The sequence below is a fragment of the Columba livia genome, chromosome 2 (genome assembly GCF_036013475.1).
Source record: "Columba livia isolate bColLiv1 breed racing homer chromosome 2, bColLiv1.pat.W.v2, whole genome shotgun sequence".
Taxonomy (NCBI): domain Eukaryota; kingdom Metazoa; phylum Chordata; class Aves; order Columbiformes; family Columbidae; genus Columba; species Columba livia.
The window spans coordinates 102,033,198-102,057,081 of NC_088603.1; the positions used below are offsets into that span (position 1 = coordinate 102,033,198).

At 39.2% G+C, this 23,884-nt stretch overlaps 1 long non-coding RNA gene across 5 annotated transcripts in view; it reads left to right on the forward strand.

The window, feature by feature from the left end:
• Positions 1–23,884, forward strand: part of LOC110360754 (uncharacterized) — a 222,512-nt gene that overhangs the window by 147,212 nt on the left and 51,416 nt on the right. The gene's annotated exons all lie outside the window — the stretch shown is intronic.

A 23,884-nucleotide genomic window follows, 5' to 3' on the forward strand; every position in this document is an offset into this window, starting at 1 on the left:
TCTAATTGTTTGTCTACCTATTATATATTATTAATGTTTCACTGATGTGAATAAATGTTTTTTTAATTTTCACAGTGTAATATATAATACACATACAGTAGGAAGGTTCCTGCCATTAAAATTCCACATTGGTCTAAAATGTAGTTCATTACTGGCACATATCACTTTTGTGTGTACAAAGCTCAGATGAATGATAATATATAGGAGAAGAGTGCTAAACCTGGAGTTCTGGTCAACAACAGATTGATCATGAGTCAACAATGTGCCCTTGTGACCAAGACGGCCAATGGTATCCTGGGGTGCATTAGGAAGAGTGTGATGAGCAGGTCGAGGGAGGTTATCCCCCCCTTTACTCTGCCCTGGTGAGGCCGCATCTGGCCTACTGAGACCAGTTCTGGGCTCCTCAGTTTAAGAAGGACAAGGAATTACTGGAGATTGTCCAGTGGAGACCTACAGAAATGATTAGGGACCTAGAGAACCTTTCTTATGAGGAGCAACTGAGAGAGCTGGGTCTGTTCAGCCTGGAGAAGGCTGAGAGGGGATTTTGTCAATGCTTACAAATATCTAAAGGGTGGATGTCAAAAGGGTGGGACCAGGCTCTTTTCAGTGGTGCACAATGATAGGATGAGGGGCAGTGGGCACAGACTGAAGCATATGAGGTTCCATCTAAACCTGAGGAGAAGCTTGTTTACTTTGAGGGTGACAAAACACTGGAACAGGCTGCCCAGAGAGGTTGTGGAGTCTCTGAGGACATTCAAAACCTGCCTGCACACATTCCTGTGTGATCTGCTCTGGGTGAACCTGCTTTAGCAGGTGAATTGGACTAGGTGATCTCCAGAGGACCCTTCCAACCCCAACATTTCTGTGATTCTGTGAAACTTTTGGAATGTGTGTAAAAGGAGTGAGCTTAGATTTGCAAAATGTCCTAGTTGGGTTTTAATGTGGTGTGGAAACCTTACATTTTTCCTCATTTTAAAACTGTACAAAGCTTTTTTCAGGGCTTGCTGATTCTTTCATCCACTTTTCATTATTGCAACTCTTCTGTAATTTTCTTTTGCTATGAGTTAATAGAAATAAGCACATATCATGTTCTAGATGAAAGCTCACAAGAACTGCATAGGATAACGTCTGAGCAGATGAAACATCAATATTAAGCATTATTATTTAAAATAAAAAAATATATTAATGAAATTCTATTGAAATCTGTCATTGATGACAACAGTTTTAGGAATTCAGGATTAGATACATCATTAGTGTTGTTATCAAACAGAAGGATTTTATGGTTGGTAGCCTGAAAAGCATTCAGGTCAACAGAACTTTGGTTATTCTACTTAATAAGCCTCGGACATGCAGACCAGAAATTAAAGTAGGATTAAGTCCATAGTATCATAATGCCATAGTTTTCTGTAGTAACTTTGAACGGATTAAATTCTTTACTGTGTTGGGTTTGAACTAATCTGAAGTTGATATAGGTAATGAGGCAAATTAGGCCTAAATGTTTGCTTGGGAATAATAAATAAAATCATTGTGCATTAATTTATACCTTGGAATGTTTTTCTGCTACAAATAGAGCTAAGTAGGAAACACTTTCCATTAATCATATTAAGGTAAAATAAAGTTATTTTAAAGTCTTCAAGGGACATGGGAGATACAAACTGAATACCCTGTTCTATCAGAATAACATCATGTGCAAGGATGAGATTTTTACTCTCCCATGAAATGTTCTAACCAGCTATTAGCTTTCTGCTGGATTTGTACACTATACATATTAATCTGAGCAAAGTTTTCCGTCTCACTTGGCTCGCCATACCACTAGCCTGATATGTAAAATTTTCTTCAAATAACTAAAGTATTTATTTAAAAATAAAATATCTAAATGTAAGAAACTAAGCAACATACTGTAAAATTTTTGTAAATATCTGAACTGCTCACAGTTAACCTAGGCCAGATATCTTTCTTGATGATTTCATTTACAAGCTCTGTTGTAGATATCAAAACTTTGTGATACAAGTTTACTAGAAATTAGAACACCCTGCAACCAAACCATAATCCAGCATGTTTATTTCCAATTAGATATTTATTAGGTGTCACCCACAGTTTGAAAGAGAGGTAAAAATAGTGAAAATGGGTGGAGTATCAGAATTCAGATGCTAATATATAAAACTGACTAAGAAAACAGATGTCTCACATTAAAAATTGACAGTGAGTTGTTTATTCATGGAAAGCTATGTATCTACAGCTGATTTATCCAAAAAATGTAATTAATGTGTACCATCAATTCCAGACTGCAAGAATTGCTAATAGAAATGATAAAAACCTTTGTCAAGAAGTAGATTTCATGCTGAAAAATTTAATTTTCTCATTTACAGAACAAAGTACATTATACAAAGGAGCGATGTGAACTTCTTGTCTGGTTTCTATCATTGATTGCTATAGTTTTATCTTATACTGCACACTGTTCTCTGATAGACCGCGATAGAAAGTAGTTACAGTAGAGTCTGGTGCAATGGGAAGTATCTGAAAAGGACAGCAGCCTAATTTTAATCCTGGTATCATATGTATAAATATATAAACAACTCTTAAGCAATCCTGCAAACAGATGCTGTGAGGCTTAGACTTCTCTTACACTGACAGCTGTGATTCAACCCTGTGATTGCAGAACAGCTGACATAATGACAAGAGAAACTATAAACTGAAGAAGGATATTATTGGTTGTATATCTTTCTGTAGCACTCTTCAGTCATGTACACAACTAGTGTTTATTAGATGTGAAGCTTTATCTTTCCTGGTAGGCAGATTTTAGGAACTTCTAAATTCATGACCCAGGGCATTTGACCAAAGCTTTAAGGCTGTTCAGTTGCGTTGTGCTTTGTGACATACACGATTTATTAAGACCAGTATTATAAATAATATAGTATCTGAAAATGAAGTACACCATGTAGTCACAAGGGTAAAGTGACTAGCTTTTGTTGTAAACATTTTAGTGTCCAAAAAGACATACCCAGAATAAGTCAATAGAATATATCTGACCTAGACACCCCACAGTGCAGGGGATTGTCAGTGAAAGGGGCTGACTTTCGATGAGATTAATGTTTCCGAGCCATTCACGATGTCTTGAAATTTTTTAATTTGAAATCTGCTTCCAACCTTGCTACTCATATTTCCTCATTATATTTCTGTTTTGTGTTTATAAAGTAATGATTAACTCCCCCCAAAAGAATTTATGGAGGTAATTGCGAAGAGTAATTACTTCATGGCGTGTGGTGTTCCCAAAATGCAAAATGATGCAATGAAAAGCTGTCTGTATCTTATTCAATGTTTAATACTGCTGCTTCTCCCCAGATAACTGCCTTTTCCCCAGGTAAAGAGTCCATCACCTCTTACCCCATCTGTTCTTTATTAATGGACTAGTATGGAAAACATAGGTCCTTAAATTGTGATTTCTTTGTTTTGTGTGCACTATAACTAGCTTACAACACCTTACTTGAGATTTATCATTCAGAGAGAAGAATACTGAAGTATTTTGTAGTTTGCCAAACAGCCTCAGAGACTATACACCTGTTATTGTGCTTGTTATCATTATTCAAGCATGGCAGGTTTTTGCTTGAGTGGTTTAGAGGCTTTTTAATGCTTGAAGAGTTCTCCCAGCACATTTGAAAGAGTTTCTCTGTTAACTTCTACAGGATACAGCTGATTTACATATCTACAGATCTCTCACACAATTATGCTATGGCTTGATGGAATACTTCATGGTTCATATGCTGAATCAACATTCTCTGTATCTGATATTTAATATTTATCATCAAAATTAAGAATGCATTTGAGGTTCTAGCTTTTTGTGTCTTTATATGAAAATGTCAATTTGGGATGAAGAAAAACGTATTCAATACATATATTAAAGGATTAACTGCTTCTCACTCTGAAAGAAGGTTTTCATTCCTTTTGTTGTTCCAAAATTGCTCTTCTGGGACACTTACGAATTGCCATTATATTTGGGTTTAGAGGTTTATTTTTTTTGAGATTTATTTTGGTTTTAGAGGTTTCAAATTCTCTAGATTGTATTATGCACATCTTCCTATGTAGATATAATGAACTGCTTCCTCTTCTTTGGTGCTAAAATGGGACAATCTCCAGGATAAGGTGTTACAGTATGCTCCTCTGTGACACTTGTGAAGGGTGGAAATTTCCATTCCAAGTGTTTAATTACATCTGATTTTGTTGTGAAATGGAATCTGTCATAATTTCTTCTTTTTTAGGTTGTTTTTTACCTTAGTGTATTAAATATGCTGGATTGATTTCAGGTACCAAGAATTAATTTGACTTATTACTGCTGTAAGCTGTCCGGGAGCAGAAGATAGGGATCACCTTGTAGGATTTTGGGTCTGTTTTTCTTGCACCTTGCCATGCCTTTTACCATTATGCTGCTCTTTATTTAGCTTATGATGCCTCTGTGCAACACCTCTTGGAAAGCTGAACATGTGGTTGGTATGGAACATGCAAAATGCACATCGTTGGATTTGCAGACCACTTAAAAAAAAAAAGAATCACTTTCAAATATGATTTGAGTTGACTAATGCTGATGTCAGCTTACTGCTACTTCAGGATTTAGTACTTGGAAACTAGGTGCTCTTTTGTGTAAATTCAGATCTAGGCAACTGAACAATTTTCTCAAGGTACTACTTGGACTAAGCTACGATGAACTGAAGATCATATGAATTGTAAACTTTTAAAAAAGATCAATTTTGCATTTTGATAGGACAGAAACAACAGTGGTATTTTGTTGCATGTCTATGGACTTATGTTGAATGGTATGATTTATAGCAGTTCCAAAGTAATAACTGTATAGCAGTCCTCATGATAGACTTTAGTAAGGAAACAGCTGTATTTTTCTTAAGTTTTCAAGTAAGATTTGCTAAACAAACACTTTTCCCCACTTTATACTATATTCATTTTGCCCATTTGTATTGGTTAACAGTCTTAATTTTCATTTCAGACAGAACTTGTGTCAATATATTTTTTTCTTCACTTTATATCATTGCTTCTTTTCTATGGAATCCTCTCTTTGACTATCTTCCAGCTTCCACTTTTCCCTGATCCGTGTAGTTCATAACAATTAATTTCTAATAGTTTCACAAAATTGTCATCACATCACTGTTTAAACTCTGAGATCTTTGGGTTGCTAAGGGTGTTTTAAGATTTGTAAATGCCAAGCTCCAGTTTAGATTCAATAATTACTAACCTACAGCTAAAAAGCAGGTACAGGAACCAGAATCAGGTAAATTCACACCTCTGTTGCACTAAAGCAGAAGTGAAAAAGTAACATATATTTGATTTAATTACAACAGATTGAAGATAAATGCTAGGTCTGTTGGAAAGTAGGATGTAGGAAAGCAAGATGTGCGGTTCCAGTCACCTGGATGATAGAGAAAGATCAACACTAACATGACCATTTGGACGGTCAAAGACAGAATACTAACATAATAATATATAAAGGGCCTTGGACGGATTACTTTGAAGTACATTTCTTGTAGCTGTAAAATCCCAGACTCGTGAGAATGGTATCTCGGCCTGGATAACCGCCCCCAAGTGCATGGGATGTGTGAATGTCATTGAGCCGGGTCTGTGAATGAGTGGAAAAACAAGTGAGACAAACATCACATAAGTTTAGTGTGTTCTCAATAGCAATTAGTGGAAAAACACCTTTTTGTAAACATCTTAGTCCAGGCCTGTACCTGTAAATCCTATAAATTGTCAATGGTGAATAAAGAAAGCAGCCCAGGCCTAGGTCAGCTCTCGGCTTGGCCAAGCTCTGCGCTCCTTCCTGAACAAGATCTCTGCCTCTGCGTGAATTTCTATCTGCATCCTGGTATGTGTCGTTCCTAATTGCCGCAAGGTCTTTTATATTCAAAAAGCCTTGTTCCCTGCATGCACTATAGAACAAATCATTAACCTAACAATGGCATTTTGGAATCCGATTTGAATTTTCCTACCTATATCACCTTTGCTAATTTCCTTCATTAGTCTTTTTCTGTGCGTTTCTGCTGAGGAGCTTTTGAAGTCCATGTAGATTTCACCATTCTACTAACTCCTCTGATCTTTTACTGTCATTTCCTTGAAGCCAATTAGATTTATCTAGCATTATACCCCCTTCCAAAATCTGAGCATTTTGTGCATATCTGAGTGCTGTTTTCTTGGAATATTTTTTAGGTCTAATGCTGGTGCCCCCCCCAATCTTATTTCTTATTTCCTTTTCATATAACAGTGCTATGTTAAGTTTCCCTGGACACATTAGTGTAAAAAAATACAAAAAACACAAAAAACACACTAAGATTTTTGAGATTTTTGTGCAATTCTGTCATTATATGATATGCCCTGCAAAAGCATTATCAGCTGCTACTAGCTCAGTGCATATCACACAATATCTTGGAGATCTTTCACTGAAAATAAAAAAAAATTATTGTGTTGCTTGTTTATTTTTGTAGTCACTGATGGTTGGTTTTGCTTGCAAAGGGTAAGCAGCACATAGCTAACCTGGAAAAGGCTCCTGATGTATTTGTGCATATTTTAGTACCCAAGATGATGCATGAGACAGAGGCAAAAATAATTCTGTAAGAATTTATAAACGTATTAAGTGTCTATACACTTAATGTCTTCCCTTGTTCACTCGATGGGATTAGTGCTTTACACATTTGCTAAAACAAACATCTTAGAGTAAAGTTTTGGGACATCTATGGTTGAACTCAGGGACAGATGAGTATAGAAAGACTGAGTAAAGTTTTGCAGGCACAATAGTAGGCTGTTTAGATTAGCTGTAAGGACCTAGGTTTGCCCTAGAAAGCAGGGGGAGATAGCTTGCAGGACACTTCTTTATTTGTTGGCTTGCTCACAGCCTATTGTCTATTCTGGGTCCTGGCTGTGAAAGGCCTTCAGGAAGGTGCTACCTTGCAGTGTAAGAGCGGTGGTGTAACTACTCTTAAATGAGGCAAGCATCCAGATCAGGCCTTGGTTTCCTGTATTCAAATGAACTTCTTGTGTGTCTTCTCAGCCCTTAGTGCACAGATGAGCGATCACACCTCTTGAATTGTAAGATCAATAATTTACTTTCCTGTTCAGTCCTTATTTTGTTACTGAGGCAGACTTTTTATGACAGGTAAACTCCTTGTTAAAAAATTATTTATTTTTGTTCAACAAAATAAAGCTCTTGCATCATACTTTCCATGTAACCTAATGGCACTTTTTTGCATTTAAATATTTTTTCTGGAAAAACTTAATTGATATCTGATTTTATTGTCTGACTATAAACAAACTGAAACTGTTTATCAGTGAAAGGAGGACTTTATTTTATGAAGTTCTTACTTGTATTACTGCTAGGAAGAGCATATCTTTGCAATGTAAAATCTCTCATTCTTAACTGATGTATAGGCCTGTTTGTTAAAAATTGCTTCACTGCAAGCTTCCAGTAAATTTTGTACAGTGATTTTAAAGTTCTTGTCCTTATTTTTAAGGCCCTGAGTGGCTGTGGCATTTGACTAATTTTCTCTTCTGCATTTTCTAAGGTGCTAATTATAGTCTGAATCATAAGGTTAGTTTTTCTTTTCTATACTGTAATTTAGTAAGTTGTGAGTCACAAAGATTTCATAGCTTTACCCTTTTAAAGTTATTGCAGAATCTTTTTCTGCTGCCCACTTGGTGTTCTTATTTAAAAATAAGATTGAAGAAGGAAGTCTTTGCTGCTACTTTTAACTCACTTGTTAGTTATCCAGTGCTTCATAACTTTTTTTTTTGTTGTTGTTTTTAAGGATAATGTGTTTTGTTATTGTTAGTGAGTTCCCTAAAATATTTTTGACATTTTTTCAGATAGAATATTGTGTAGTAAAATAGCAATTCCTTTATTTCCTGTCATTACCATAATCTTGCCAGTATGTATATAATTAACACAAAGAAAAAGCTGAGTGCATGTGAAACACATAACCCATTTAACCATCTCTCTTAGACTGCAAAATCTGTTACCATTATCATATTAAAGCTAAGCAAATTGTTGTCTTTAAAAAAGTACTCTTTTATTGACATACCCAAATATTTGAGGTCCTGGCATTACTTTTTACTCAGAAAATATTGGGTTATATTTGCCATTGCAAGAGAGTAATTCAGATTAAAAAAATAATGATTCTGAGAAACAATTGCCACAGAAGGCTGGATCTCATATATTTGAATTTTTTAATCCCTGAAAGTAGAAATGAGTTTAAATGCTCCTAGAGAATAGAGGGTCCAACTTACTTATGTGAATGACTGTAGATTAAAAATACACATAAGTCCAAAAAATGCAAAAAATCAGCCTTCTTCAATTATAATTCAAACTGTTCTTTCCTTCCAAGACTGATTTAAAAATATTTGATATTCAACGTTTGGGAGAAGACTTGTTTTCTGGTGTTTTCCACTTGTTTTGAACTTTTTACTTCTCTTCTGAAAATGTTCTCAAACATTATCTTGGTTTTAGGAATGAGAGATTTCAAAATCTTCATTCTGTGAGGTTTGCCATAACTGGCAACAGTGCAACATAAAAACCAACAGGACACATACATTTCTAGCTTGCTATAATAGTCTCCTTTACTCTTTTTCCACTATTGTAATCCTCTTAATAGGCATTAACATTGTACTTGCTTAACATTATACTGGTGGACAGCAGGATGACGGTGAGCGAGCACTGTGCCCTTGTGGCCAAGAAGACCAATGGCATCCTGGGGTGTATTAGAAGGGGGGTGGTTAGTAGGTCTAGAGAGGTTCTCCTTCCCCTCTATTCTGCCCTGGTGACACTGCATCTGGAGTATTGTGTCCAGTTCTGGGCCCCTCAGTTCAGGAAGGACAGGGAACTACTTGAGAGAGTTCAGTGCAGGGCAACAAAGATGATTAAGGCAGTGGAGGATCTCCCTTATGAGGAAAGGCTGAGGGAGCTAGGTTCCTTCAGCTTGGAGAAGAGACTGAGGGGTGACCTCATTAATGTTTACAAATATGTAAAGGGCGAGTGTCATGAGGATGGAGCCAGGCTTTTCTTGGTGACAACCAATGGTAGGATAAGGGGCAATGGGTACAAACTAGAACACAGGAGGTTTCACTTAAATATGGGAAGAAACTTCTTCACAGTGAGGGTGCCAGAGCACTGGAACAGGCTGCTCAGGAAAGTTGTGGAGTCTCCTTCTCTGGAGACATTCAAAATCCACCTGGATGCATTCCTGTGTAACCTCATCTAGGTGTTCCTGCTCCAGCAGGAGGATTAGACTAGATGATCTTTCAAGGTCTCTTCCAATCCCTAACATTCTGTGATTCTGTGAAAGATGTTTCTGTTCCTTTTGAGTAGCTTTGAGGTTTCCATGTTTAGCAACCGGCCTCCATAATTTGTTGTCATGAGATGCTGAGTGCTAGAAGTGGACTGTGCTCACTTCCCAGGAAGTTCTGCTGTGCTTGACTGAGAGCTGGAGCATATAAACAACTCATTGCAGGTTAACAACGTTACATCAATCGGCTCACCTGCTGCAATTGTGTGTGTGAAAGCTCTTAGCCCAGGGCAAACATATAATATAAGCTCCTTTATGGAAAGCAAACTTGATATATCATACACAGTTTCATATGGATTGTTGCCTCTTGTTGACCATTTAGCTGTGCAAAATTCATTTGTCTGGGTTTGATTTTCAGTCTTGTGTTCTTCTTCCAGGAGGACAAAATGCAGAGAATCCTGAGGATGTTTTTTTCACACTGTGGTTTAAATTGCAGAAGTATATGCAGCATTAGGAATATTTGATAACTGCTCTGCTGAAGAACAGCTCTGTTGTAAAAGCTCTATTGATGAATTGGTCTGTCTACATCCATCTCCCCCCTGACAGCCATGTCTCCCAGTGACTCTTGCACTTTTCTGGTGGCTGCTCTGGCCCAGCTGCAGATTTCTGCTGCTGCAAGGTGACATGAGTGGTCTCTTGTGTTTTGGCACTGGATATTTAGCACTTAGATCCTGCAGATACTCATGTCAGGTGTTGTGGTTAAAATGTGGGAAGACATTATTGTTTTTTTGGAAGGATTTTAAATACCAAAAATAGATTCTTAATAAGTGTATTGATACTTGTATTTGAATAATGACTCAAAGAGCAAAAATCAAAAAGGAATAAATATTTATCAAGCAGAAAACTAGTATGGCATTCTGGTAGAGGGACAGATAAATAAATGTCTCCAAAATTTTGGTCTTTGTGTTACAGAAAATACCTATAATGCAAGTAGTGTGGCTAGAGGAAGGCAAGCAAATCCAGTAGCATGTTGCTTTATTCCACCTGCAAGAGTTACAGTATTACTAATGTGAAGCATTGCTGTTTCAAACTCTAATTCAAGGCAGTGATTCACAAGACATATTTCACACTTGATAACTGTAAAATATGGAGAATAGTAAGTATTTTTTTTGACACTAGTGAGCATTAAGTCTTCACTTGGTTCACCCCATGTAAAACAAAAACAAAACCACATTAAAATTGACATGCTTCCCTAAACAGGCTACCAAAAAACAGAAGGAAGACTTCTTGTTTAGTCAGGAGGCTAAGCAGTGGAGGCTTTTTATTACATGGCACACGTAAGTAAAGGATGGCATAAAGTAAGTAGTTCATCCAAATTTCCTTCTTATAGTTATTGGCTGGGATGAGCAACTGTGTGCAACCTTTTACCTAAGCCTTCTTTGGAAGAGTGGAAAATATAACTCTAATTTGGTAACTCCAGGCCTGTAAGCCTAATGTCTCTACCAAACAAACTGCTAGAAGCTATAGTAGAAGATAATGAGTTAATATCTTTGTAAACATAGGTGTTACAGGTTAATGCAGCAAGCGGCTAGACACTACACATAACCATTCATACATTCCCCCTTCTCCAGTGGGATGGGGGAGAGAATCAGAAAAAAAAAAAGGGCAAAACTTGTGGGTTAAGATAAAGGCAATTTAATAGGACAGAAAGGGAAAATAATAATGATGATAACAATAAAGTAATAAAGCAATGGTGATGCACAGTGCAATTGCCCACCACTTGCTAACTGATATCCAGCCAGTTCCTGAGCAGTGGTCCTCCAGCTAACTTTTCCCTAGTTTATATCTGAGCATGACATCATATGGTATGGAATATCCCTTTGACCGGTTTAGATTAGCTCTCCTGGCTGTGCCCCCTCCCAACTTCTTGTGCATCTTCAGTTTCCTTACTGAAGAGTCCTTGACTTGGTATAAACATTGCTTAGCAACAAGAAAGACATTCGTATTATTAACATTCTTCTCATACTAAATTCAACACACAGTGCTATACCAACTACTAGGAAGCAAATTAACTCTATCCCAGCTGAAGCAGCACAATTAGCAACTCGGAAAATTTCTTCTGAAAAGTGAGATCCTTCTTTACGGCCTTTGGTAGTTCTTTCAGAAAGCCGACAGGCTTGTGGCTAGCAATCATCTGACTGGTATTGTCTTTGCTTTCCAAAAAACCTTTGACAAAATCCTTCAGCTAAAGCTTGTAAGGCCATTAAGTGGTCACAGCATAAGAGGGAACAAACGATTTGGATAAGAAATAAATTGAAAAATGAGTAACAGAGTTTATGACCAAACAATGTGTTTTTTTTTGCATTTAAGGAAGGTCACTGTCAGTGGGAGGTCTCTGTCCTAGGATATGTGTGGAAAAGTAGGTTAGCAGTGAGATGAGATCTGATGATGGTAAAAAGTATTTCAGGATGGGCAGGATGAAGATAGAAACCAAAGAATTGCGGAAGAACACTAGGAAACAGCATGAATGGGCACTAAAATGGCAGATTAAATATCTATAATATATGAAGGCACACTCAGAGAAAGAACTTGTGTTCAGAGAGAGAGACTCTGCTGGTCACTGTCACTCTTGGCTAATACCTAAAAATTGTGGTAAGAAGTGGTTCTTCCCACAATGATTGATTATTTGTGCCCCATCTTCCCAAAAGATGTTGGAGAGATGCAAAACTTTATGTGGGTTCAAGGGGGCGACTGTACAAACACTGGGAATGAGAAATCATAGTGACTTACTAAGCAGACAAAATGCAACATGCTCAAGTAATTTGAACCAAAATTTTTTAGAGGACAGGAAAAAATAATAGGATAAAGCACTACATAGTTTTGTTCTGCTTGTACTCTTCCCTAGAAACCTGCTTGTGGATACTATCGGAGGCAGAATAAGCTAAATAAATCCCTCAGTTTTATCCAGAAGTGCTGTTCTTTTGATATGATTTTGACTTTTGGAAGATACTTGTAACAGAATAATTCAAGGCAACTTTACCCTGTGCTACCCTTTTGGCTCAGGATGAGCAAAGTATAATACACTTCAGTGCCATACTCTCCCATGCTTACTGTAGTAGCAGATATTTGCACAGATGTAGGTGGTTGGCACAGAATTTCTTGATTTCTTCTGCCAAATCTATGCCACTTGGGATGTCTCAGTCTTGAAAGATGTTTGTGGGCACATCTTAGTTGCAAACAGCACTGGCATTGCAAGAAGGGACAGATGTGTGGTCTTGTTCATAAGCCTTAAAATTCCTTTTCTTTCTTCTCACCAGCTTTCAGACAAGAGAAAAAAAAAAAAAAAAGGTCTTGATGACAATGGCTGGAATATCTGAAAATCAGGAAAACCAAGAAATAGTAACTTTTTTTTTTTTTTTTTTTTTTTTCTGGGAAGTATGGGATACCCTGTTCAGCCTTCTGTGTAACAGGAGCTGTTTTCAATCTTAATTCTGGAGTATCTTTTATACTTAAAAAAGTAGAAGTAAGTCTATTATTTTTCATTGTGCTTACTTAAGCTTCGAAGCTAAAATTTATGTTACCTTTTCTATACCACTTGAGCTAGCAAAGCATGCTGTGGTTGATTATTATTCAGGTCTAATGGGCATCTTTCAGGCCGGTTAAACATTTTCACTCTTCATAAATAATTTCACAAGGAGAATGAGATCAAGTTTGAAACAGAATTTCTTATAAGTGCATAATGATTTATCAGTCTTGTTGACATGCATTTTGCAAAACATTAGTATTGTACACAGCTTCTGTATAAGCAAAAAGAATTATTGCTAACATCTTTTTTTTAAGGTTCTTGTAGAACAGTCTCACCTCAGTCAAACACTGTTAGCTCACTAATCAATCTACTTGTCAAAAATGCTCTTCTTTGGCAGAAGAGACTGAGAAGTTTGACAAAGCACATTAAGTTGGTGATGTTGATTAATGCTTTTCAGTTAGTAACATTTTGTTGAACACTATAAATTAAGAATTTTGATGACAGTTGGCTTTTCATAAATTACAGACAAGAGAGACTTATCATTGCAATGAAGCAATTTATTTTTCCTCTCTAAGATTTCTAAGATTCCTCATGACTCTTTGCTTCGTGTGAGTTTCTTTTTTTCCTTTTTTTTTTTTTTTTTCTTTTAAAGTGTAAATGGCACAGTTTCAGGTCCATAAATCTCTTTGGCAAAAAAAGACAACGAAATAAAAAAAAGAAGTCAAGGAAGCTTGATTCTGAAGGCTTCTGGGTATTCCTGGGTATTAATCAGAGAACTGTAGGGAGAAAACTGGAGTTCCAGAGTTCCAAGAGGTGTAGGAGGTGTGTTTTGTTTTTTTTTTTTTTTGTTTTGGTGTGTGGTTTTTTTGTTTGTTTGTTTGTTGTTTTTTTTTTTTTTTCCCCTCCATAGCCCAAATCTTTGTCACCTTCCCTGAACAATTTAGAAATGTGAAGAATTAATATACAGGCAATGGTCTGCAAGAGTTGCTTTAAAGATTATTCTCTTAAATGTAGGATGTTTTCTTGCTTTTGACTGCATTCCCATTAGTGTGGTCTTCAGCATTCTTGATAGAAATTAAATGCCAGGATCCCTAAAACAATTTGCCTCTAGAAGTGCCTTAGCTGCAAAAAGCACAAAACTTCCAGGATGTTTTCAGCATACATTGAAACAGACCTTGTCCAGGATGTGCTCTATAAAGCATTTAAGTGTTGATAACCTTTCAGATAGTTGTTTCTAAACAAGAGCCAAGGACAGCATATTTATGGTTCTTCTTGACAAATTGATAGATTAGCTTAAATACTACCCAGAAACTGGGAAATCCTGACAGCTGCTTCTTTGAATTTTCCCTTCTAGATTGTGTAGGAATTAATAAAACTATATGGATAAAGGATCATAACTGAAAACCTGTGAAAATACTGGCACAGAGTGTTTACAATAGAGTCTTCACTAAGTCAAAAATTTAATACCATTTCCCACTTCTAATGAGAAGTATTCCAGAGGTAACCATCAGTTCCTTGACTCACTGCACCTCATCCATCCAACATCACTACTTGCAGTCAAATCACTTAAAATAATCCAAACAGTGCAAAGCGGAAAGGTTCCAGGGAGGTACCCCCCAAAAGGAGATGGACCTCCTGCCCTCTCGGACAGAGGCGAAAGTCCTGAGACGGCCCCACCCTTGTTGCTGTCAGGCAGAGGTAGGGGACGTAAAAGACGATGAGGATTGGAAGTGTATTCTGGTTCGGCATCACGGGCAGCCCCCCTCCCTGCCTGCTTTGTCTCCCCAGGTGCCCCTCCGCAATAGGTTTGAGGCCCTGGATCTTGAAGAAGAGGTAGGTGAGGAGGTGGTGCCAAGCCTGCCTACAAGATCACATAGGAAGAGGCGGTTGACTTCACAACTTAAGACTGCCTCTGATAAGAAAGAAAGAAGGGTGATTGTAATAGGAAATTCCCTTCTGAAAGGAACAGAGGGCCCAATATGCAGACTTGACCCTTATCATAGGGAAGTTTGTAGTCTACCTGGTGCCCGGATCAAGGATATCACTAGAGACCTCCCCAAACTGGTGCACCCGACAGACTACTACCTGCTGCTGGTCTTCCAGACAGATGGGGAGGAAGCTGCTTCCTGTAGTCTGAGGGGAATGAAGGACGATTTCAAGGTCTTGGGAAGGATGGTGAAAGACTCAGGGGCTCAAGTGATCTTCTCTTCACTCCTTCCATCTTCAAGGGACGATGTGGGATGGAATAGGAAAATTCAGTCTCTTAATGGTTGGCTCCAAGACTGGTGCTACAGGCAGGGCTTTGGATTTTTTGATAATGGTTGGTTTTATAAGACACCAGTCCAGACAGTGTCACACGGGAAAGGTTTATCTCGCAGGGACAAAAGGATGCTGGGGCAGGAATTAGCTGGGCTCATTTGGAGAGCTTTAAACTAGGCTCGAAGGGGGATGGGGTTGTAGCTGGGCTTGTCCCAGTGGGGCAGCATTCTAAAACTGATGAGGACCGGGTGGCCTCCTATGCCCCTAGGGAGAAATTGGTGTGCTCTGCTCGCTCCCTGAAATGCCTGTACACCAATGCATGCAGCATGGGGAATAAGCAGGAGGAGTTAGAATCCTGTGTTCGGTCGGGAGATTATGATCTGGTGGCAATTACGGAAACATGGTGGGACAGTTCACATGACTGGAATGTGGTCATTGATGGCTATGCCCTTTTCAGGAAAGACAGGCCAGCCAGGCATGGGAGTGGAGTTTCTCTCTATGTGAGAGAGCAACTACAATGTACTAAATTCTGCCCAGGAGTGGATGATGAGCAAGTTGAGAGTGTATGGGTCAGGATCAAGGGGCAGGCTGGCAGGGGTGACACTGTTGTGGACGTCTGTTACAGGCCACCAGATCAGGCTGAGGAAGTTGATGAGGCCTTCTATGGGCACTTGAGAGTGGCCTCACAGTCACAGGCCCTGGTTGTTGTGGGGGATTTTAACTTCCCTGATGTTTGCTGGAAGGACCATTCAGCCAGCCAGCCAGAGTCCAGGAGATTCCTCCAGTGCATTGATGATAACTTCCTCATGCAGATGGTGGAGGAGCCGACTAGGAGAGGTGCACTGCTGGATCTCATCCTCACTAACAAGGAGGGTCTGGTCGAAGCGGTAAAGGTTGAGGGCTGCCTGGGATGCAGTGACCACGAGATGGTGGAGTTCAGCATCTTGTGTGGCAGGAACAGAATAGCAAGTAGAATTGCAACCCTGGACTTTAGCAGGACTAACTTTGGCCTTTTCAAGCAATTGCTGGGGGAAATCCCATGGGCAAGACTGCTTGAAGGAAAAGGGACCCAAGATAGCTGGATTGCATTCAGAGATTGCTTCTTCCACGCTCAGGATCAGAGCATCCCCACACGTAGGAAGTCAAGGAAGGGAACCAGGAGGCCTGCGTGGTTGAATAGGGATCTGTTGGGTATGCTCAAGCAGAAGAGGAGAGTTTACAGGTCATGGAAGCAGGGGCTGGCCACTTGGGAAGAATATAAGGCTGCTGTTAGAGGATGTGGGAAGGCAGCTAGGATAGCCAAGGCCTCCTTAGAATTACAGCTGGTGAGAGGGGTCAAGGACAGCAAAAAGAACTTTTTCAAATACATAGCAGATAAAACTAACACCAGAGGCAATGTAGGCCCACTGATGAATGGGGTGGGTGCCCTGGTGGCAGAAGATACAGAGAAGGCAGAATTACTGAATGCCTTCTTTGTCTCTGTCTACTCTCCTGGAGGCTGTCCTGGAGAGCCCTGTACCCCTGAGACCCTGGATGAAGCCAGGTCAATGGAGGAGTTTGCTTTAGTCGATGAAGACTGGGTTAGGGAGCAATTAAATAGTCTGGACATCCATAAATCCATGGGTCCAGATGGGATGAATCCGTGGGTGCTGGACCGCTCTCCATCATCTTTGCCAAGTCTTGGGAAATGGGAGAGGTGCCCAAAGATTGGAGGAAAGCAAATGTCACTCCAGTCTTCAAAAAGGGCAAGAAGGAGGACCTGGGTAATTATAGACTGGTCAGCCTCACCTCTGTCCCTGGGAAAGTGATGGAACAGCTTATCCTTGGTGCCATCTCAAGGCATATAAAGGATAAGAGGGTTATTAGGGGCAGTCAGCATGGCTTTACCAAGGGTAAGTCATGCTTGACCAACCTCATAGCCTTTTATGAGAATGTAACAAGGTGGATGGATGATGGCAGAGTGGTGGATGTGGTCTACCTTGACTTCAGTAAAGCCTTTGACACAGTCTCCCACAGCATCCTCACAGATAAGTTGAGGAGGCGTGGTCTAGACAATAGAGTAGTGAGGTGGGTTGCAAACTGGCTTAAGGAGAGAAGCCAGAGAGTGGTAGTCAATGGTGCGGAGTCTAGTTGGAGGCCAGTATCTAGTGGAGTGCCTCAGGGGTCAGTGCTGGGGCCAATATTGTTCAATATGTTCATTAACGATTTAGACGAGGGAATAGAGTGTACTATCAGCAAGTTTGCTGATGACACTAAGCTGGGAGGAGTGGCTGACACGCCAGAAGGCTGTGCTGCCATCCAGCGGGACCTGGACAGGCTGGAGAGTTGGGCGGGGAATAACTTAATGAAATTTAACAAGGGAAAGTGTAAAGTTCTGCATCTGGGCAGGAACAACCCCAGGTTCCAGTATAGGTTGGGAAATTACATATTAGAGAGCAGTGTAGGGGAAAGGGACCTGGGGGTCCTGGTGGACAACAGGATGACCATGAGCCAGCACTGTGCCCTTGTGGCCAGGAAGGCCAATGGCATCCTGGGGTGTATTAGAAGGGGGGTGGTTAGTAGATCAAGAGAGGTCCTCCTTCCCCTCTACTCCGCCCTGGTGAGACCACATCTGGAATATTGTGTCCAGTTCTGGGCCCCTCAGTTCAAGAAGGACAGGGAACTGCTGGAGAGGGTCCAGCATAGGGTAACGAAGATGATTAAGGGAGTGGAGCACCTCCCTTATGAAGAAAGGCTGAGGGAGCTGGGTCTCTTTAGTTTGGAGAAGGGGAGACTAAGGGGTGACCTCATTAATGTTTATAAATATATAAAGGGTGAATGCCATGAGGATGGAGCCAGGCTCTTCTCGGTGGCAAACAATGATAGGAGAAGGGGTAACGGGATCAAGCTGGAACACAAGAGGTTCCGCTTAAATTTGAGAAAAAACTTCTTCTCAGTGAGGGTGACAGAGCACTGGAAGAGGATGCCCAGGGGGGTTGTGGAGTCTCCGTCTCTGGAGACATTCAAAACCTGCCTGGACATGTTCCTGTGCGACCTCACCTAGGCGTTCCTGCTCCAGCAGGGGGATTGGACTAGATGATCTTTTGAGGTCCCTTCCAATCCCAAACATACTGTGATACTGTGAAAGCTTCATCCAGTACTTTCAGTTACTTCTCTCCTGTCACTTGGAGGCACTGCCTTCTAGCTGTCCCACAAGCTGCAGTCTTTCAGGATAAACCTATTCCAGTGTAGGCCCTTCATGGGCCACAGTTCCTTCAGGGAACACCCATCTGCTCTGGAATAGGGTTCTCCATGGGCTGCAGTGTTGGTATCTGGTCCAGCATAGGTCCTCTCCACCAGCTACTGGAAAATGCCTTCTCCACCATGTTGTCCTCCATGGACTGCAGGTAAACCTCTCTCTGGTGTCTGGGGCACCTCTTCTCCCTTATTCCCCAACCTCAATGCTTCCAGGTTTGTTTCACACTTCCTCCCCACCTCTTCACTCCTCTCATTGCTATGAGCTCTGCTTTAGAACAGAAAACAAAGAATAGCTTATCTAACTGAAAATACTACAGGAATTCAGTTAAACAGAATGTAATGACTTGAATTGTATTCAAAAAGAAAATTTAAGCTACCATTCCTAAACAAGTTTTCATTTTAAAAAAGGGTAAGACCTTGACTTTTCTAACACTTGACTTTTCTAACTCCTCTAGCTTTTAAGGTATTTTATTCATAGAAGGAGAAAGGAAACAACGAAGAAAAAATGACAGTTTCCAGTGTTTCCTTAGTTTTACTGAACCCCCTCCTATAATGGTTTTCCATATAAGTTCTAATGAAGCCAGATACTGCTTTATTTCCAAATGGAGCAGCGGAGTTAAAAACCACATCGGTAATAATTAATACTATAAAAACTATACTGGTAACCAGACATTTCTCCTGTTGAATAAATGTGGTACTTTCACTGTAAAAACACCACCAATATATCACAAGCAATATTTTTAATTTCAGCGTTCAGGCTTCTGAAAGGCCTGCAGGTGATTTAGCATTTCTCATGAAGAAAAAACTGCTGTGTTGATGTTTGTCATGACTTTGTTGTTGTTGTTGTTGCTTTTTCAGTTTTATAGTTTGAGATTTATATTCCTTAATGTAGAAATGAAAGATCATTCTTTGCTGTACTTTTTTAGAAGTAAATTGAACATACTGTTGAGAATAATGCCGTGCTTTTATCGCATGCACTTTATCACCCTAACATTTGGATTTGTTTTCATTCCCAAGCCGTAGTGTGTTTGGATTTCCCAGACAAAATCTCTCATGTGGTAGCATGCTGACCTTCATGTTGGCTGTAGGGACAAATATGAATAGCAGTAGAGAAAGAGGAGTAATTTTCTTTTCTTTCTGACTCTCAGTCTGTACTTTTTCAACAGTTTAACATTTGTAGAAAAGAAAATAGACAGTACTTGAGGGTGAACTTTCTCTGATTCTGCTGAAAGGAAACAGCACATATAAAGATAGCATAACCTTTCTGCTCACTGGCTACACGTGTAAACCATGACAGTGAAGATACTGTTGAGTTCATAAGCCAGTTGAGTGACTGATTTTCCTGTTGTGTCTGTCATCTAGGCTGCTAACCTCTTAAAATGCTTTCTCAGAGGAACTGGACAGAAACAATTTTCTTATTTCACATTATTTTACAGTAATTGTCATGAAGCTAGATTAAACCCAGATTTTTAGAGGTAAAAATACGACATATTGCCATTGGTTGAATTGTCTCTAGTTCCCTGGAATTCTGTAATACCTTTCAAATCTTTTTAAAGTACAGGGGAAAATGAAAAGGAATTAAGAGCAAGGGATACATGTAATTAAGGCCCTATTGTGAGTACATCTCCCATTACAGAATTAAAATACCAATGTAGATGTCCAAGTCTGAAAAGTAAGTTATTAAGCTTTCTACTATTTCTTTTTAATTTATCTACGATTTTTTGTTGTTGTTTAATTGTTAATATTTTGTTGTTGTTGTTTTAAGTTTCTTTCTAAATGAATTATTGTTTCCCCAATTTGTTCTAAGGGGACATCATTCTTGATTATTATACCCTGAAAACTACAAATTTCTGTAATTTCCTTTGCAGTGCTATATATCACTGTAGTGAAGTAACCCTAGTGGTGTGAATTTCTGTAAAGGGCATTCTTTGATTTAACTGTGTTCTTTTTAGATACCTAGCATGGAAGTGGGGAACCATCCTGAAGGATCTAAATAGATTTGTGACGATACTAGGAATGTTATTAATATTTACACACGTGTAGATGTGAAAGTAGACTCTCAGGGTGCTTCTCTGTCTTTGCCCTGGCACAGTATTAGAAATTGTAAGATCTGTCCTTGAGGGTGTTTTGTGATGACTGCTGGAAAGCTAACATTTATGCTGTTCCTCAGCTTGACACCTTGGGATCATTAGAACCCATGTAATTACTAGTGAATAAGGTGTTCTCCACAGGCTCTTTATATTAATATGTGTTAGACAAAAAGCTAGTTGTGTTTTAGTGTTTTCCAGCAAGGCCTCTACTGCACTCTTGTACATGATCACTTGGAAACAGGATGAACAGACCCAGATAATACCTCACAAGAATTCAGAGATTCAGGATGAGGTAAGCAGTATGCACTAAAATGCCTGAGTTTTATTTGAAAGAAACATATGTGCAGACCAGGAACAAAGAGACAGGTAGTTGAGTTCCAGTTAAGAAAGAAGTGGAGGAGACTAAAAAGCTTTGACCTGGGCATTGTTTGAGGACCTGTTCCATTTCAAAATAGTGTTGACACTGATACAACGTAGAGAGTAGATCAGGTGAACAGAGAGAGGCATCTGGAAACCACCTACAATGAATGTAACCCTGAAAGCATCAGTGTTCATGAACTCGAACTCCAGGCAATACTCTTCGGAGCCATTGGCTGTTACCTCTCTCAGGCTGTAGCAGTCTTCATTATACGATACCTCTGTTCATGAGGCAGGCAGAATTGATTTCATCTGAGAAATGCTGCTCATGATATCTCTCAGATATTTCAGCGAAGTATTAACATAGAAGTAGTGCATGTGTTCATTCTGCATTATGGTAATCTTCATCTTATTGAACACAGAGCCTCCTACCCTAACAATTTTTAGTCTAACTGTGGAAATTACAGAAAGAAGGCCCAAAGGAACACAGTGACACTAATTCTGAAGTGTGCTGGGTATTTAGAATATGTGCTTCCGTTACTTCCAGGTGGTCTTTGCACACTGTATGCACCAAATAACCCAGCAGCTGTCTCTGCAGAACTTAATTTATAATTATAATATAGTTCATTATTTTTATTCTGTTATATAATTTCTCTGTAGACCTAAGCTCAATAAAAGAAATCCATGCATTTAATTAGTACTCCAAAAGTTTGCATAAAATACTTTAATGATGCACCAAACCCAAGCTTAGTTTATATAAAGATAAAAGCATACACTTAAACAAAAAATGTGAGCAAGTGCATTTTGCTGAGAGAGTAACCATATAATTCTTTGACTAGACACATTCTTTGTGTAGGGTTTTTTTCCTTTCATTTAAACTGAATTCTCAGAAAATTCAGGAAGAGGATAAAAAAGTATAATCAGTAATAGAAATGGTTGTTCAAAAGTTGATGCTTATTATGGTATCTTAATATGCAAGATGATATTAGAGGCTCGATTTGTACTGGAATTTTTAGTTGTTGAGGTCAATACTGTCCTACAGGTAGATTTAGTTGATTTCACGTTTTTAAGTATGGGAAGAAATAATTTTCCCATAATTTTATACTAGGAGGTAGTCTGTAGGTGAAGACAATTTTAGATATATACCACCCATTATCTTTCCTTACTCTTTTTCATAAAATATTTGCTCTTCTAGAAATACTTTATATCACTTATTTCTTAACGAAGAAGTTGCAAGCTCTGAAGATGTAACTTTTCAACCCTTCTTTTGCATAAGGGTTAAACTACTCCTGTGATTATGTACCAGTACAGATTATTGACTAAACAAATGTCTTATAGCAGTTTCCCAACTGAATCTGATGAAAAAGTGATCTCCAAGGTCAAGGAAGTGTGAGGGGAGAAATGGCTCTAAGAAACAGTGAAGAGTCTGCCCCAGAGAACAGATTTCAGAGAATGCCACAGTCATTAGCTTACTAAGACATCAATCCAGATACTTTAAATAGTTAGATGAGACCAAAGGGGTTAGATAACAGAGTTTATTTTAGAATTACCTATCCACTGTAACTACAGGTTTCCCCAGAGAAGCTTTATTGCACAGGAAAAGGCCAACAGGTAAATTATAAACCTCTGAAGAAATCATAGTAATAGGAGAAGGAGAAAGACTAATCGTAAGTCATTATGGTTGTTAAATTCTCTCTTCTGAATGCATACAAAATAGAAATTTCCATATCCTCAATGGTCTTTTAAGTTCTTATTAAATATTAATGTTATAGTAAAGCTACAACAATGATTTAAAAAATGATTGAGATTTCTCTCTTCATCCTTCAGATATGTCATGTGTTATCTCTCTCTGATAGTTTCCAATTACTAATAAAGTCTTTTTTTTTCCTTTCTCCCTTTCCCCCTCCTCTTTGCATATGTGTTTATCTGTCTGTGAAATCAGAAGTAGTACATTTTAGCACATTTTTCTGAAGGTTTCTCTTGAAGAACTCTTGTACAGGAGACAATAGTTTGTGCAAGACAGATCTTAAATTTTTACCAGGTATTGGGATTTTTTTTTCATGTCCTGGATGGTGATATTAAATGTGGAATTCATTTTCTGTGTTACTTTCTGAACTGAACAACAGTCAGATAATTAGTTGGAATGGAGTGTAAGTTCTTAGCAGAGCAGTACAGTGTTTGTTGTCTACATACGAGGGACACAGAGCTTTATCCTTTGTCAACAAATTACTACTCTTATTATGTTAACCAGAGCTGCGTGAAAATGATGAATGCTTTAAATAAACTATCTGCCTAATTCCATCATGAGAATGGAAAAGCTGATTCAGAGTAACTTACATCTGGATGTCAGCGTGGGTGTTTATCTTACTTCATGGTTGCAACAACAGAAGTTCTTCCTCTTCACAATTCTCAGTTTATTTCCTATTTGCTTAATATTTGGATGGAGCGGAAAGCCAGATGACTATATTAAGTTTGCGTGGCAAAGGTTTTGTTGGGGAGGGGCTACATGGGTAGCTTCCCCTATGTCAGATAAAGCCAATACCAGCTGGCTCCAAGATGGACCTGTCACTGACCAAGGTTGAGCCCATCAGTGATGGTGGTAGGGCCTCTGAGATAACCTATTTAAGAAAGGGAAAAAAACTGCTGTGGAAGCAACAACCAGAGGAAGGAGTGAGAATATGGGAGAGAAACAGCCATGCAGACACCAAGGTCACTGAAGAAGGAGAGGGAGGAGATGTTCCAGGTACCAGAGCAGAGATTCCTCTGCAGTCTGTGGTGAAGGCTATAGTGAGATTGACTGTCCCTCTGTAGCCTATGGAGGTCCACAATGGAGTAAATATCCACCTGCAGCCTCTGGAGGACCCTGTGCCAGAGCAGGTGTCTGTCTTCCTCTCAACCTATGAGCCTTTCATCATAATTTTTCCTTCTGTTCCGGTGGGAAAGGAGAATGATAGAGTAGCTTGGTGGGTACCTGGCATCAAGCCAAGGTCAGCCCACCAGAATGAGGATGCCCCTTTTCCCTGTTTAGCTGGATAATGCATCATCCAGATGGTGATACAAATTCTTATCTTCCCACTTGCTGGGAGAGGCAGAAGCCTCTGGCTCTATGTTTACTGTTTCTGTGTGAAGCTGTTGAGCTCTTG